This window comes from Ammospiza nelsoni, chromosome 5 (genome assembly GCF_027579445.1).
Source record: "Ammospiza nelsoni isolate bAmmNel1 chromosome 5, bAmmNel1.pri, whole genome shotgun sequence".
NCBI classification, from domain to species: Eukaryota; Metazoa; Chordata; class Aves; order Passeriformes; family Passerellidae; genus Ammospiza; species Ammospiza nelsoni.
Window position 1 is genome coordinate 23,465,413 of NC_080637.1, and position 17,963 is coordinate 23,483,375.

Genomic DNA, 17,963 nt, shown 5'->3' on the forward strand with positions numbered 1-17,963 from the left:
TCGCGGTGCTTTGGGTAGGGATCGGGCGGCGGCGATAGCTTAGGTGAGGTACCGAGGGGATTTCTGGGGAGCGCTAGCTGCTTTCAAGGGAAGGGGAACCGTTCACTGCAAAAAAGGGGGAATGAGATGCCTGGGAGTGAAGTGTAGGATGCTCCTCACGACCCGCCCCGAGCCACTCCGGAGTTCTGGTTGCAATATCCAAATGGCTCTTACCAGCTTTGGGAACGGCGAGAGCTGGGACGGGTGTGGGAGCCCTTTCCTCCTCCTCTCCGTTCCGCTCCCGTTCCGAGCCGCGTCCCTTTTCCCGACGCTAGATGGCGCGTGGATGACGGGAAGTGAGCTCCCGCCGGGGCCGGGCGAGCCCCGCTCCGCGCACCCGGCCCTGCCCGCCCCGGCACGGCCGCCCGCCCCGCGCCGCTGGATCTCCGCGATAGACGGGCACGTAGTTCCCCGAGCTCTGCGTGCCGCTCTGATAGTGCCGATAAATAGGGAGAACGGTCTGTATTTTTCAGTCGAGATTCTGAAACCGCTGTGTGTCTTCTTCATAGTCCTTGCAAGATGATACCAGAAGGTATTCCTCCTTCTAATTTGCCCGTGTTTCCGTTTGGTGGTAAAAGGTTTTGAAAAGAATCACAGAATAAGTAGGTTCCTTTATATGTGAAGTTTTTACAACCGAACCTCCCACTCTGATAAGCTATTTGAGACATATGCCAAAGAAACCCGAAGCAAAAAGAAACCAAATACACACTGAACTTTGGGAGTTAACTCTTTTCTGTATTTTAATAATATGCCCAGCTTCAGTATGTATTCACTTCTAAGTTCCCATGACGAAGATGAACACTTTCAGTATTGTAGCCTAAACTACAGCCTAAACTGTTCCTACAGGTAATACTTGAAAGCACAGAGAGAAAAGGCTTAAAAAATGTTTAAGTGCAAACTCTAATATAGGAAAACTTGTGATGATGACTGATTACATATATCAAGTCGCTTGAAATAAAATATCACATTAAATAAAAGATACTTTCTGTATATTTGCTCAACTTGTTTGTTGATTTGTTGCTTTATTTTTTTTTTCTATTTCAAATATTCAGTACATAATATCCCATAAATTAATCCATTAAATTGAAATCAGTTGGTCAACTATAGGTATTGAGCTTTCAATGTTATGGATATTCTTCTCCCATATGAAATGGGAGGTTTTGTTTGGTGCTACAGGATATTCCTCTAGAATTAATAAATCCCAATTTATGATCCTGTCAGCTTAGCACTGATAAAATAATAGAGGACTTCCTTTTCTGAAAATGAAGAGGTTTCCTTGTCAGCTATAGATTCTTTATGCAATCAATAACTGCTCTTATTTTTTTAACATGCCTAGCTTTACAAAAATCAGTTGCTGGCTTAAGCTGATTCTTTTCTTTAGTTTTTCCTAAATAGAAGTGTCTCAATAAGGAATTTTCCATCCATAGAGAGAACCCATGAGAACAGGTGCCATTAAATAAACACCTGGATTCCTCTTGTAATCTTAAAGTTGTTTCAGAAATTTACAAGTTTCATTAAAAATGGAAAAAAAAAATCCAAACAAACCCTGTATTTTTGCACAATTTTGAGTACCACATAGCGTTATAACATTTAGTCTATTTTAAGTCAGAGGTTTGAAACCAGTTGAGGTTCAGACACTTTTCTGACACCATTGCCTGGAAAAATTATCTCCTCACCTTAAATTTTTGTGGACAGCCTGTATATCAGAGAGGCATCTTTCCAAAGCAGTATCTTGGAAGGAAAAGAGTACACTCTATTGACTCCTTAATTAACATGTTACTGAGAAGCGATAGCCAGGAACTCAAACTTTCACAGCTGGTACCTTATGTTTAGTTCATTAAAATTGCCTGGCTGAAGTATTCCTTACTTTTTATGTTTCAGAAGGACTAAATCCTGCTACATAAGGTGCACCTAAGTAATCAGGTCTTCCTAAGTCAAAATCCTCTGTGAAATCAGAATTGGCTACAAAGAGATTGGTGTGATGTGACAGAGAGGATTATGACTGCAAGTAGGAATTAAATAGCAGGGACTCAAATGAGACCAAAATCCTATTTTCAAGGGAAGAAAATAAATCCTAGTAATTGTAGGAAAAGAAGAAAATGATACTAAGGGGAATGCACAATGGGCTCTAAGATGAGCTGTTTCTTAATTCATTCTGAAGTCATGAGACACAAAGAGCTCTCTGAGGATTAAATAACCTACCAGCTATGATGCAGAAGTTTATATTAATGAACTTATTTTATTTTATTTTTTTTAAATATTTAAAATGTTTGAAACTGCAAGTTTTCTTTACAGACTGAGAGCACAAGTGTATCCCCTCTTTTTAATTCCTCTAGTATTAAGACAGTTTTCATTCCTTTTGAGAAAAGAACACTGCAGATGGTATTTTGTTTTGAGGTTTGTTAGGTTCAGGTTTGGTCTTTTTTGGTTTTTTTGTTTTTTTTTTTTTTTAATGAAGGGAACATTCCTGAAACCATCTGAGTAGCCAAAGTCCATTACAAGAATTTCTAGAATGCAGCCCCATTGAAGAACTAGGTTGTGAGATTAAGACTGTGTCTTACAAAGGAAAATGTTTGACTCTACCTTGCAAATATAAAAAAATAGTGCTTTGGTCATACATGCAATCAGCCCAAATACCTCTAGTCATAGCCTGCAGTTTCCTTGCCTTTGTAGTTTTTTTTTTTTTTAATCTAAATCTAGCTGCTTTTTGTGCTTTGGGCCAGACAGAATAAGTGGAAGGCTTTTGATAATTTTTCCAAGACAAAATGCCATCTTTCTGGGAGTTTGCTAAAATAGGCTCAGGTCATCCTGCAGTGCAAGTGCTCAGCGTCCTTCTTTCTATGTGGAGAAATGGATTGCTCTGGACATTAAAAAATGACCTCTCACTGGTCAATGATTAAGACATTCTGTGGGGGAAAGTGCACCATGTGCACCATTTCTTTTAGATTCTGAAGTCAACCTGAGAGGTAGTATAGCCACCATTAACCTAAAAAAGGACCCTTACTTCTCTAAAAGATTTTTTATGTATTTATTGCAGGTTTAGAGGCTGGAGCATGAAGGCAGAGCTGTCAGCATAGTAGTTTCTTTTTTTCTTAATGTGAGGCTAAGTCAATACTTGGAATCATCTCAAGAAAACCTTACAGTCTTACAAGGAAGGGACTAATTTAATCTCAAACATGTGCATTAACTTCTCTAAACCAACAAATACTAATTTAGTCATTATAGATGTTTTTCTTGATGTATAGGATATTGTATGAAACATTAATTCTGTTAAACTATATGTTCATCTTATTAAGCTCTAGGAATTCCTCTTCAAATTTGTGCTATTGCACCCATCAATGGAATGGTAAGTAACTTTTAAATTTTACTTTAGATAAACGCATATTTCTCATTTTGAATTCGTGTTTTGTTTCATATAGTATCTTCAAACAAATAACTGTTTTGTCTGTGTAATTAGACCAAATTTCAACCAATTTATCTTTAAACACCTGTGGTACCTAATTAGGAGCCTACTCTCCCTCAGTTCTTGGGGTCAACAGAGGGAGAAACCACTCAGAGCAATCTATCCTACCTACAGTCTCAGTGTGTGTAGGCAGGTGTCCATTGACTATAAAAGGCAGTCTGGCACGGCTGTGGTCCTTGGGTTATGAGTCTGCATTTAAACAAAATGGTCCTGAGACTAAGAGCCTGAGCCAGTCTGCTACGTCAAAAGGAAACTACCCTGGACTTCAAGAGTCTTTAAGGTCATATCCTTAGAAAGAGAAATTCGGAGCGGATTCATGCAGAAAACTAATTAATGACTACAGTTCATATTCCTGGTTTCACTGAAGCACTTTGGGAAGCCTTTGACAAAGACGCCTCTTGCCAGACTTACTCTGTTGCCACAGCCACATTCCTAAGCACATGCAGAATCTTCAGTGTCATCAAATGCTCCTGTTTCACTCCACAAACAAAATTTTAAAAATTCTTTTTCTTTTACTTCACAGTTTTTGACTTAACTGTCTTTTTTATTTTTGTTCTCTCTAACATACTGCATGGCAATCTTTCAATCTGCATCCAAACATTACCATTTTAGATACTGCTTTTTTCTTTGTATTTCAGGAAATGTAGGGTTTGGATGCTGGCCACCTTCCTCTGCTCCTGCAAAAGCCTCACAACGATCAATGGCTCCTTGCCTAATTAGTCCCATCTCTCTTATACTGTGAATCCTTTCTAAACTGTTTTGTTACTAGATTGGCTCTGCTCTTCAATATCTGACGTGGAGGATACCCAGAGAGGGTATTGCAACTCTGACTGAGAGTGACTGCAGTTGTATCCTTCCCGTTTTTAATAACTGACTTCTGTTCCAGCAAAACTTCCATCGTTTCAAGTTTCAGCAGCTTTATAGGAATCCTATATGAAAGAGATGAATATGTGCAAAAATATAGTTAATAGAAACAATGTGTCATTCACTGGCACAGATGAATACAGAACATTTTTCAGAAGTTAGTAGATTGAATAAAGTTATTATCTTGCATTGCAAATCGCTTCCTTAGTCCATCCAGCTCTCAGCAAAGAAAGAAGCCTGAAGTCAGGCAGGCTGGCATGAGGCTGGTAACTCTTCAAAACTGAGAACATCTGGAGAGCTGCCTGTAGGGGCACCTTTTATGCCAGTAATTGCTAATAGCCCCTGTACCACAGTTCAGAACAGGAAATAGAAACCTTCTTTCATGTTAATGATTGCTTTCTAATTGCATAAACAGCAATGAGATAGCAGTCATTTATAGCAAGCTACTCCTACAGCTCAGGGAGGAAATAATTTTTTTTGTGGTGTTTCTGGTGGCATTGCTGTGGTGAATATTGAGTCCAAGCTTCCAAAAGGGAGAAAGGATGAAATAAAATATCTTTTCAACAAAAGTGAAGCATTACTTATGGGGCTTTTTGCATTAAATTAATTTTTTGTCAAAATTGAAAAAATAATAAAAAAATACAAATCAGAAAAGCTTGCATTTTTTCACATAGTTTTATTAGCCTGGAGCAGAGTGAACAGTTTACAAATCCTGAGAAACATTTAGTTAGACTTGATATCATGGTCTTACTGGATGTCATCTGATCCTAGAAGTCGTAAAATCAAGATATTACAATCAAAAACTGTCCTAAACTTAGTGTCATTATGCTCTACATGGTCCCAAAAGATACATGTCACAGAGAGATGTTAGATTTATTAATTATTCAGCTTCATCACAAAATTAAACAAAGACTTTATTGCATGAGTAGCAATACTTCACCTCAAAGGCAGTTTTCAGCACAGGCCATTCAGTTATAAGTTATTCTGCTAAGACAGACTGACAGCTTGCACAATATTGTTGCTGTCCAAGATAAAAGATGTTTCAATGAAATCATACTTGCTTCATAGGAGGCCTTAGCTTTGCTTAGCAATTAAAGACATTATCTTGCTGTAATTTCATCACTCATAAATCAAATAGCAAGACAATATCTAATTTGAGTTATAGCATTTTTAAAGCAAGATCATAAGAAACCAAATCATCATGATGTCAGCTCTTTAGTTTCCTTCCAGTTTTGTATGTAGCATTGCCCAGTCATTTTAAAAGGATTGCTATATAACATAAAACAGCCTCAAGAATACAGCAGTTATAGATATTTTATATACAATGTGTGAATAAAAGAAATCAAAACAAAAGCCTGTTCAATAGAATTAAAGTTAAAGCAATAGAAAGGAGAAGTGTGAAACACTAGACAGTAGACACATTTCTATAAATACAGCTCTGTAAGAAGAAACAAAACCACTTGTTTAGTAAAGAGCCCAAAAACAGTGAGAGTTTGAAAATGGTTGCATTTGCAGCTTCTGCTCTGCTCTCATTATCCTCTGCAAACCAGTCATATAACTTACAGTGAGTTTGGTCATTTAATTTCATCTGTTATACTGAATGGAAATGTCTAGATGGGACAACAGTCCTTCCAAACCTCTTAATGTACTCTTCTACTTCATCCTCCAGTTATAGCAATTAGGGCAGAAGATAATGTAACATGGAAAGCTTTAAAAGAAAGAGTGGCACCGTGCAGCATAGCTATTGCTGTCTGATTCCCCACCTGTCTTATGTCTAAGGAAGGGTGATCTCATCAGCTTCCTTCATAGTGAATAATAATAGGGTGTTTCATCTCCAGCCACTTGCTGGTTTTCATGAAATTATAAAAACTGCTTATCTTTAGTCTTTTTACCCCTCTAAAATGACATTGAAGAATTAGTGTGAGTTTGACAGACAGAGTGACATTGGCAATTACTGTAGTCACTCTATTTTGAAATTTACTCAATTAGCTAGAAAATTATTCTACACATTCTCATTTTTCTTCACTTTGGTGGTTCATCCTGAGAATTTCTGGCCAGCTTACTCAAGAAAAGATCTGAACACATTCTTTTCCATTCTCTTTATAGAGGACTCACATTTCACCCCCTTTAGGTGAAACTCTGGTTACATTAGGCAATTACAATTAACAGCACAAAGGTTGCCCTTGTCTGGTAGCCATGACCCTGAACTACATCAAAGGATTATAACTGAGAAGTGTGAATCCCTCTGCAGCTTTTCCACAGCTGCTAGTGTAAATAATTGCAACTGCTAGCCAGCGGTGTGTGTGGATCAGCTGTTCTTGAACACCAGCCCTTTAGTGGCCTGTCCCTTTCTGACACTCTAGTCGAGACAGCTCAAGCACCTTGTAGCTTTAGGGGATCTCAGGAAAGCATTCTGTAACAGACTTGTGTGCATGTGTGCCCATGTTTGAGAGAACATCACAAAACCCAAGCACAGTATAGGTTGTTCATTGATTTGTTGACTTATTATGAGAAATGCTTATTTCAAAGGTAGAATTAGTGGTTAATATCATCCATATTACTGAAGAAATCTTTCTGTTATGAAAGAAACGTTTTCTATCATAAATATTCTTCCAATCTCTTTTCTTTGACTAACAAAGTGCAATAAAGAATTCATGTTTCTTTTTTCTGTTTTAATGTCATCATGACTGTGCCTGGCTTTCTTCTGAATTCATGATCTCCTATTGTGTTTCATTACATATGGAAAGCTCAAATACATATCTGTTTAAATTTGCTCAACCTTTTAGGAAATTACAGAATCCAATATTATGTTTGAATAATAGATATTTTGCCATTTGGTTTGTTGAAATGTAAATATCATGACTCTATGTAAAACAGAAATGACAGATGGAGAAAACTCTACATGCATACACTCTCACAGAAAAGTAAGAAATGTGCATTTGTGTCATTTCAAGCTTGATCTAGAGAAGTTTTGCATACAGAAATACATTTTTCATGGTAAAACTGGAAAGGTAGATAGACTATTGTTATTGCTTTCTGGTTTTCTTTGTTTTGTATTGGACATGTAGTTGCCAAGATGGTAGCTTTTCAAAGACAAGATTCGATGGTTGGCAGTAGAGTAGTAGAATTGCAAATAACTGCTTTTATTTAATTTTTCCTCCAGTTCATTGCCTGAAGAAAAGATTTATAAACCCCAAAACATTGTCGTATATTGACCCAGAGCTAAAGTTCATTGATCACACCACTGAAAGAAAAGAATGAAAATAAATTCACATATTCATAAAATCTTTTTAGAAATATTTCATTTAGATTTTTTACTTTATTTCTATTTTCCCCCAATTTTGGCATTTAATAAAGCAAAAAGTCATTTCAAACAATAAAAAGAAATGTTGAAAAACCAGATTTTCAGATTTCCCTTTTCATACAAATCTATTAAAAGTTATTTCTACCTAAACGCTTTTTTTCAGAGAAAAAAAAAATCATAAACCAGAAATTTCCCACTTGCTGTAGACTTTTCAAAACCTATTAATTAATTTAGTCTTTGATAGAGGTTTCACATTCGGTTCTGGTCTGTAGTAACAGCTAATACAAAGTTTGCTGTCCTTGTAAGTCCCACAAGCTTTAGCAGGGCTTGGTGTGAACACAGGGAGGTTCAGTGCAGAAATCTTACTGGAGGACCAAGGCTCAGTTTTAAAATATGAGATTCCTTGTGCAAGGACCCATCTGCAAGCAAGAACTTATCCACAGAGAATGTTGTCTTAGGAAAGAAACCTGCAGGATATGGTTGCCACTCGGAAAATCCTTTATTATTTGAAGACAAATGTGCATGCTTCCCTTACAGATTTGTGCTATGCTTTGTTCAGTTAAGACTGTAATTGTGAAAGTAAACATTTTTTAGGCTTTAATCCTCCCAGTAATTGCAAACGTGATTAATGCTACACTCATTAATAGGTATCTTTACCCTGAAGAGCTATCCAGGATATCTGCATTAGTTTCAGAGTGGTTGTATGAAAACTTACTTGTGTCTTGGACACTCTCTACCTCTATTTTTATGCTGGTTGAATATTTCATGTTTTACACTGCAACTAATATATGTAATAAACCAATAAGGATTCTGATTATATTTCTGTAACCCTTACTCCTTGACATAAAATCTTTCTCCTACTGTGTAAGTAAGATTAATTTGTAATCTTATATGCTTACTGACATCTCCCACAGTGTTCAAAGTAGGCTAAATATGTAAAGTCTTGAGTACAACTTAGGCCTAAATTATAAAAATTAAACAGTCTTGTCCACACAGTTTCATATCACTGTATCTAAGAGAAAAAAAAATGAAAGATCACCTTATTTATTGTTCAGGAAAATACAAATAAACAAAAAAAACCCCAAACTCATAACTTGATATGTTTACAAGTGTCAGCTGTAAAGAACAGCTATTTTTTTGTTAGTGACAATGGGAAATCCTAATATTTAGTACTGTGAGTTGTGCATGAACTACTGATTTATTCTCCAATGAATCTTTGGATATTTGATGTGTGCAAATACTAACAATTTCCTGAGGTAAGGTACAAAAGGTAATTTTGGGATGACGTATGAGTATTTGATAGCATTGCAAGGTTATAATGAAGATTGTTAGCAACATGAAGTGTTACCCAGTGTTAATAAAGAATCAGCTCCAGGGACAAAGCTGAAGATGCAGAGGCTCTCTAAGGGCACATTACAAGGTGGGATGCATCTCATCTAAGTTTTATCACCTTAAAATTAAGAATTGAATTCAAGACAGTATTCTGAGCTTCTTGTGTTCTTGATAAAGGCAAGTAATTGTATCTCACCTTTAACTGTAGTAACATTCAGTAGATCTTTTTTTTTACTCTTATTATTTGATATACTGCTGCATAAAAGCAAAATAATAAAATGGATTCCAGGAGGTTTTAATGAGATATCTGTAAAGCCCTTTTGCATAAAATGTTATTTTGTGACAGCAAGATGACAGCCTTAAAATACTTATTACTCATTAAAACATACAAAAGGTTGTGTACTAAAAAATGAATCATGGCCTCAAAAAGAAAAATCAACTGATGTGCTGCAAAGCTGTTTATATCCTATGTCCTAAGCCACCATCCCTTCCGTGTCATGTAAGCACTGTTAGACAGTCCTGTGCTGTTGCATGAAGCTTCCATGCATTTAACACAGTGTAGAAAAGGGAAACTACAACTGACTTTGACAGGATTAAATTATACAACTAATCCCTTTTGTTCCAGATGTCAATACATAAAAGTAATATCAGAGAGTCAAATGCAGAACCTCATACATAATTTTAATCCCTCTTCCAGAGCTGAGGTTACAGATCTGGAAATTATAGCATGTAAAAGCTTCTAAAACTGGACTTCTTTCTCATTGCTTTAAGATCCAGTACTGATAATAGTAAACATTTTACTGAGTTATTTTGGAATCCCATGTGTGATTAGTAAATGAATTGCAAATTGGTTACACAAAATGATGGAGGGAGTTCAGCATTTTATGGCCGGTGAAAAGCATGTCACACATACTGGCTTTCCATCTGTGCCAGCATACCTAGACAGTGCCAAACTGAAAACTAGGCAGCATGCAACAGCTGAGAAGACAAAGTGTGATGTGCATTTAATTTCACCAAGAGAACTGGCTCATGCCGTAGAATACATCAACAATTATTGCAAAATCACTATTTTACGTGAATAAATGCAGGTATACCTATGTGTATACACACATACATGTGTATGAATTCCATGTGCATATGTATTGTTAGCTTGGGTATTGTATTTTTGTAGAGACAATCTTGTGTGACTGTGACAGCTTATACATTAGGTTTGTGCTACCTGCACTTTTTGCAGGTGCCAAATGGCAAAAATATATATACATTCTATAAAATCTATAAAGTCTGATAATTTTCTAGTGCAGAGAAGTTCCTCATTGTGTGAAGATTGCCAAGAAAAGGAATTTATTGAAATCTATGTATCTATTTTCTCTTTAAACCACCAGTCTCTCAATAAGAAATAATAAAAAGGCTGCTTTTGTGGAACCTAAAATGCTTTATGCTTTGCTGCTGCAAATTTAGTCAGCAAAAGCAGCTCAACTCATCTAAAACTCATTTATGAGTTGTGCTGACATGACTGAAACCATCAATGGTACAAAAACAATGACAGAAAGAAAAAAAGGTTTTTTTTTATTTTAAGCTTCATTGAAAATAAAAGACAGAATATTTGTCAAATAGGAATAGTTGGTGATTAGTAGAATTTAAAATGTCATTAAAATCTAAAATAAGGATACCTCAAGTGTTTGTGGATCAAAGGTAGGCTAAATTTATTGCAATGGAAAATAAAAAAAATATTTTAATTTATTACAGCAAGAAATAAAAAAAATCCTAATGATTATATAGTGCAGTTGCCCCTAGACTTTTTGCCAAAATTGGTATGATATGGACATAATTTATTTTATACTCAGATTTCAGATTCTATGTCTGTCTAGGGATTTGTAGCATTCAGAACAGAATAACAACAGCAGAGCAGCCAAGGGGCTTTCTGGAGGTCCCACATGAATGCACCTGCAGATGAAGCCAGTAGATCCTGGAAAGATTGTCTTTTTGGGCAACAGACACACTTTTCTGTGACTTCAGGGAGGCTGCCCACAGAGATTAGTAGTTCATTTCTCCGGTGAAGGCTGCTGCTGGTGTCAAGAGACCTTCACAGGCTGAAGGGAAGCTTGTGAGCTGAAAGGGAAGGAAGGGCAGAAGTCACTCGGCTTTTCAAGAGTAATACTTGACTTGAACAGTAGTTTTGTCTTCACTGCAGCCATTTTATAATTATGTCTCTAAAAGAATTTCCAAACTTATAGTTTAGACCAGTTTATATAGGTCCTTTAAGAAAATTCTATTATTGCTTCACTTGGTGTACATTTTTGTACAAGCTGTACTTTCATATGTATTCTTTATGTATATCTATGGTTTGAATACATATTTATGTTTGTATACTTGGAAGATGCTTTCAGAAAAGTCGGGGGTTTGTGTTTCTGTTCTCCCTGTTGGTTTTCCAGGAAGACTTTCAGTCCTTAAAAAAATATTAAATGGATTTTCAGTTTTGGTGCACAAGAAAGGAATACATATAAGTTTTCTTTTTATAGATGATTATAGCAAAGCAGATAATGAGGGGTGAAATCTGAAAATATTTATTTAAATGAAACAGTGAATTTTCCATGGAAATATTCTAACTCATTTTGTGCTCATTTTCCAAGAATATTCTTGAAAAATAATTTACTGAATGGCTGCTTAAAATATGTATTGTTACTGAATAGTGGATGCACCAAAGAAATTCATACTTGGAGTTCTAATATGCAGTTATTGAAAAAGGACAATAAGCTATTAGTTCTAAGCTCTGGTCTGCCTCAGAGAATGAAGAAGAAAACGTGACTGATGCTTATATGCAAACTGCAATAATTCCCAAAAATTTCCTACTGTTCTTTGCAACTATAGTGACACATCATCATTATTCTTATCATCAAGTGCATCATCTTTCTACAAATATGCTGTATATTTATGACTTAATGCATAGTCAAACTTGTCTTATAATATGACCAAACATGGGCAGAAATATTTGCAGAACATGAAGTTTATGAAGCCAGATGTTTTGTGGGAAGACCTGTATTCACATAGATGATGAAGTGCAGAGAAAGAATGCCCTATTTCTGTTTGTTGCTGCTTATAAGAGATCAAAATCAAATTAATCTTTACTTTTATTCCATCATTTTTAGTCAATTTCTTACTACATACAGTATTACCAAGTATATTTGCGGGGAGAATTTGGCTAATGTTAACAAATAAATAAATAAATGCTATTGTTATATTGTGGATCTTTAAACTAATCCCAGATTTCTGTTCAGAGCTGTGCCTTTTAGTATGCATGAGTCTCACACTGTTGATTCTTGCCCTGTGGATGCCTGACCCAGGCCTGTGGGTCTCAGGTGTGTGCAGCAGAGAACCTCGGGTTCCTCCTGTGCTCTCTTACCCTGCTTGTCAGCCTGGAGGGGTCACAAATCAGCAAATACAAGCAGCCATACACCAAAGGGTAGGTCATTGTGTGAAGACTTGTGCTCAAAGGCTTCAGCAGGGAGGCAGGCTACATCAGAGCAAGGTGTATTATGGCCTTCTGCTCACCCTGGGTGACCCGCTCGAGTGTGTTGTGGTCTGTCTTGCAGCTGAAAGGAAGATGCTTTTTCACAACTGTTCAAAAGGGAAGAAAGGAAGCTATATTCAGCAAATAAATTATTAACTCTGAATGATTCCCTCATCTCTATGGCACAGTCATTGCTGCCCCAGTTTTCTGTCTCTCATATGAAGCATAAAATATCATTCCTGTCCTCAAAGCCTTTTCTTATAGAAATTAGTGAGATTGTTGAAGTCAGAATTAAGCAAGATGAGGTAACATCTTTTGGCAAAGAATATAGAATTTCACAATTTAATGTTTTCAAGATCTTCTTCTGTTCTTGAATTGAAAGGGAGGGATGCCAATGAGATAAATACAGGGAAGAATGGCCCTGCAGTTTCTCTGACATGACAAGGTCTACTTAGATGTATCCAGCAGCAGCGAAATCTTTACATTTGGAATATACTTGGTACAGGGGTCTCAAGATACATTTTTAGCCCTTTTAGCTCCTTCCGTACAGGAGTTTGATACAACTCAGCAGTGTGACTTTTCACAAATGTCAAAGGGCTGAACAGAAATCTGTAAGTCATCTATATCACCCAGTGCAAAGATTTTACTGGATGTTAATGCCGAGCCTTACATACACAAGTGAGTACTTTTACTGAACTAAGAGGAGTTATGCAAAGTAGCCCAGATGTTTTCAGGATAAATTAAACTTCCTAGTGTATCAACTCATGATTTTTTCGGAAAATTCACACGAGAAAATTGAAGAAAAATGTCTGGGAAAAAAGTACTTACTTTTTTATTATTTATCTGTTCAACAATAGAGATCATTATCTCTGTCTTCCAAATACTGGGAAATGAGTCGGAAATGAAACAAGAAAGGAATATGATCTTCTGAAAATATGAGAGTAAAGCAGGATCAGAAGTTAGATTTAACTCAGTATCTTCTGAGTCCCAAATCAGTTTGCAGACTGTCTGCTTGTGTATCTGTATCTGTACAGATATACCCCTGAATATCTACATTTATATATAACTCTTTTTATAAGTAAACCAGGTGTTTTTTCATGATATCATCATTATCATCATGATACCTGAGGAGCTTTGTAGATGCAGTAATATTCTATTGTTGAGAACACCATTTACTCTGCTTGTTAGTGAGTAGGACAGAGACCAGACAATAAAGTAGATGAATGAATATTTTTGAGGAAAAGCTGTTTGATTATGCAGACACCTAAACACATGTATCTGGATAAATTCATTTCATGTTGAGGTTTTACAGTGTAACATAGGGAAATTGCACTTTATTAACAAAAACAGTTGGCTGAAAATGCAGTGAAAATATCAGTCTCTTAGTGTAGTTAGAAATCCATCCACTATATAAATTTATGCAGTTATGTAAGATATTTTGACTGGATGTTTCTGTGTGTGAGACTTTTTTTTCAGTAATTCCTAAAGAAAAAGGACATTTTATTTTGGGAATTTTTTCAAGTTTCTATGAACATATATCTTAGTGTAGAATTTCAATAATTGCAATTAGCTTCAAATGATTATTTATCTTTTTTATAAATTTAAATAGTACCATAAATATTTCATGTAAATTCATAAATCAGTTTAATGTAAATATAAACTTGCAATTTACATATTTAAGATAAGTTTTGAAAGTCTGCAAGATGCTTATTGCTTATGCTTAAATATAATTATGGTTCTGTTTGGAAAAGTAAAATGGGATGATCTACCTGAAATCTTAATTCAGATGGTCAGTGGTTGTTATTTGCCGTGGTTCATAGTATACCACTGATATTAGCCCTGAGAGAAGCAGTCATCTGTCTGAGGATCTTGGCTCCAAATGCTTCCTGAGGAATTCAGAAGGCGAGGGAAACGGTTCCAAGTCTTCCACAAACTGGCGCCTTCCACTTCCTTAGCAAAGCAGATGGAGGCACAAGTTACATCACGTGCTGAATGATGCTGTTCCCTCCGCGCAGCCTGCGCGAGTCGGATCAGATGCCTTTCTTCTGGAGGCCAGGAGACTGTAGAGAAGCGGAAATTTCTCCCTGACTAAAATTTTCTCAGTGAATCAATATGGAGAACAACCAGTTTAAATAAGCTGCTGTAGATATCTAAGCTACTAAAAGTTAGTAGATACTCAAATGTAGCCTTCACACTGAGCCCCTCAAGTCCTTCCTACTGGCTCATATGGTCATCCCACAGCCAACTTGGAAGGTCATTCAACCTAAGTGCTCTTCATTACAGGAGGTGCAAAGCAGGTTTAAACTTGGCCCATAGCAAATACGTTATTCAATTCATAGGGAAAAAACACCTCTGCATAGCCAAGCCTCACTATAGATTTTAAGATCCTTTTTAAAGCTTTTTGTGTATTCATTCTTCTGCTATTATCCTATTCCTCTGTATCTGGATTTTGCTGATTTTTTTATGTCAATTTATGCAAGCCAGGAGCAGAATAAGAAGAAAATTCACTCAAGGCTCAGGCTTGAATGCATTTTTCTGTTAGAGATTTATAGCAAGCATTTTGAATTTATCCAGCTTGACACGTGTAAATGTCTTTAGCCCTATTTCTTCTTTTTAGTGTGACAAACAAAAGTCCTCCCCCAAAATAAAAACTGAGGTATTTGAAATTACTGCTGGTTTTGGCCAGCAAAATCCTCTTTGTTTCTGTTCTTTGGGACTTTAATGTTCTTTATAAGTGAAGGGCCTAAATTGGCTTAGTTTCCTCAGTTGGTTCCCAGTTAGTCAATGTTTTCCTGAGATGTTTCTTTATCCTTTCTGCAAAATAAATTCCCAAAGTGGTTCACTGGAAATATGTGTCATGATCTGAAGGTTACCAAAGACCTCTTCAATCATTATGGATTAAATACTACCTGAAGGTTTAGATAAACGTTCTGAAATAAGAGTACAGTTGCATAATTTGGAAGAGACTATGCCAGTTTCCTTATTTATAAAAGAAAAAAAATTACTTGTGGACCAAGTCTATTCCTGGATAGTCCAGGCTAAACTGACTGTCCAGGATTCAAACTGAGATCAATAACTGAGACTAGAATTGGCTTTTGTACCAGTTTGAATATGTATGAATGTATATACTCACCTGTTGGTAAGTATGTGACTTTGCAGGATGTTTTTGGTAGTGGTTTAGTTTAGTTGAGCTAAGTCCTTTGACTAGCATTGGAGGGGGTTATGGATTGTCAGCAAACACAAGTTCAACCATGATCTGACTAACTAGTGAAGAAAGTGTGTGAATGAATGTTTGCTGAAACAGAGTAAACACCACCACTGCATGTTGTGAAGCAAACAGATCTGTAGAAGATACTGCAAATGGAGCAGTTTCTTGGAGATGTAGCTCTGTTATCTGTGCCTAGAGAATGTGTGCAAATCTCAGAATTCTTTCTCCCAAATAGGTCTGAATGAAAAATCAGTTTTCATACCACAAAATGTAGTTGAAATTTGGGAAATTAAGCCATAAAATAAAAATATGATCTTGCATCAACTTGTAAAGAAAATTTTTAGATATTTTCAAGCTTCATCCTCCTTCCTTATTCCGCCCGTTATATACCCATTTGTGTGAGGAAGAACCTGGTCCTCAGTTCCGACTCAAGTGACAAATTTGAATCTGAATGCTCTGACAACAGGAGGCTGAGGCATTTGTTAATTGCAAAATCAGCTCTTCAATTAGATGGTCTTTCAAAACATCCTTTTCCCTGAGCACCATTACCAGAAATGTCTGAAGTCAGTCTCCAGTCATCCTGGCCAAATGAGTTACCCAAAATGTGATGCTCAAACAGAAAGACTTGTCAAGTCATGATAGCTAAGCTATTGGAGTCCCACCTTCTCTGAAAGAGCCCAAGTGAAATGAGCTACTTTAAAGTGCAAAACTACTGGGCTTCACTTATTTTGTTTTCAACATCCACGCATTCTTCTAATACACTTTATTATACAGAACTCCAAAGAGAATTTAATAATTACCTATTCATGAGAAAATGAATAGGTAATTCCCTTTCTTAGCCTAGATTCCCTTGTCCTGAGGGTCAATTTGGAAGTTATTTTTCTTTTCAAAGTCATCTTTGACATAGGTGTCAATCTGCACTTGGAATGATACAGGTTTGCATAAAAAAAACAAAACACTGAAACTGAAAATTTACAGATAAGGCAATTCTCATTTTGGGAAAGGAAAAATATGAAACAGTAGGAAAGGAGCAGCTATAGGCTATGTAATAGCAGCAATAGTCAATGCATACAAAGCTCAGAATGCACCAGTTTTCTAAAATGTTTATAATGTCAGACAGTTTTATGATATTAGTTAGGCAATAAAGTAATTTTGAAGTCATGTATTTCCTGGAAGCTAGTGACTGGACACTGAATCTAACACCCCATGAAAGAGCTTGTCATTATATCTTACTATATTATTCTGTGGAAGAAGCAGACATCATGATTCTGGCATTAAAATTTTGAACCAGTTCCCCCATGATTTAATAGCATCTGATTTATTGTATTAGTGATCCTCTATAGAAAAAAAAATGGATTAAGTGCTTTATAGTTTTAGCATATCTCTACTCTGCCTTTAAAACTCTAATCCCTCTTTTATTTAGGGGCACAGACCAGAAAACCAACCATGTTTTTCCAGAAACATGAAATCTGTCATAACTGTTTAAGCATGAGAGCTTATATGAAGATGGTTTTGTACAGTGAAGCAGTGGACCACCTCCCTTTCATTCAAAATCAGTATAACTTTGCTCATTTCTGTTGAGTGCCTGACCCAAGGCTTTCCATAGAGAACTGCTGGCCTTCCTGTGCATATTTCAGTTTTGAAAGAGTTTCTCTGGAGTGTTTTCATATAAACCTAGTGATTTTCCCAGCACATTTTCTAGTAACAGCCGTATTAGTAAGTAAAATTATCCAAGAACCAATCTGTGGTGGCAAGTTGCACATAGTTTTCTCCCTTCTCTCAGGGTCTTCATACATCTAAACTGTTGGGAATAGTTCCTTGCCTAGACTTTTCCATGAATGCTGCTTGGGCACTGTGTAGGACAATCCTGATCTCCTCAGGTCAAAGCTCTTTTAGGGACTATGCTAAGAATTCAAGAATATGATTGACTACATACAAGAACTTTTGCCTGTGACTTGTTTAGATGTTGCTTTTAGATCTGGTGCCTTTCATTGTTGTGTAGGATTTCAGTTAAACTGGGAAAGGGAATATTTTTCCCCTTGAAATTGTTGTTTGAGTAAACTGTGTCCTGTTGATTTCAGTTATACGTTTGGTGTCTCTTGCACTGAACTGCTTTGAATGTTGAGCTAGTTTTATTAAATTACTGACTCTGAAAATAAATTCTATATTGTCTTCTGATGCATTTTTTTCCCCTGGAAAATCAAGATGATCCTACATGCACTGCACAAGCTGAGTTTATAAATCT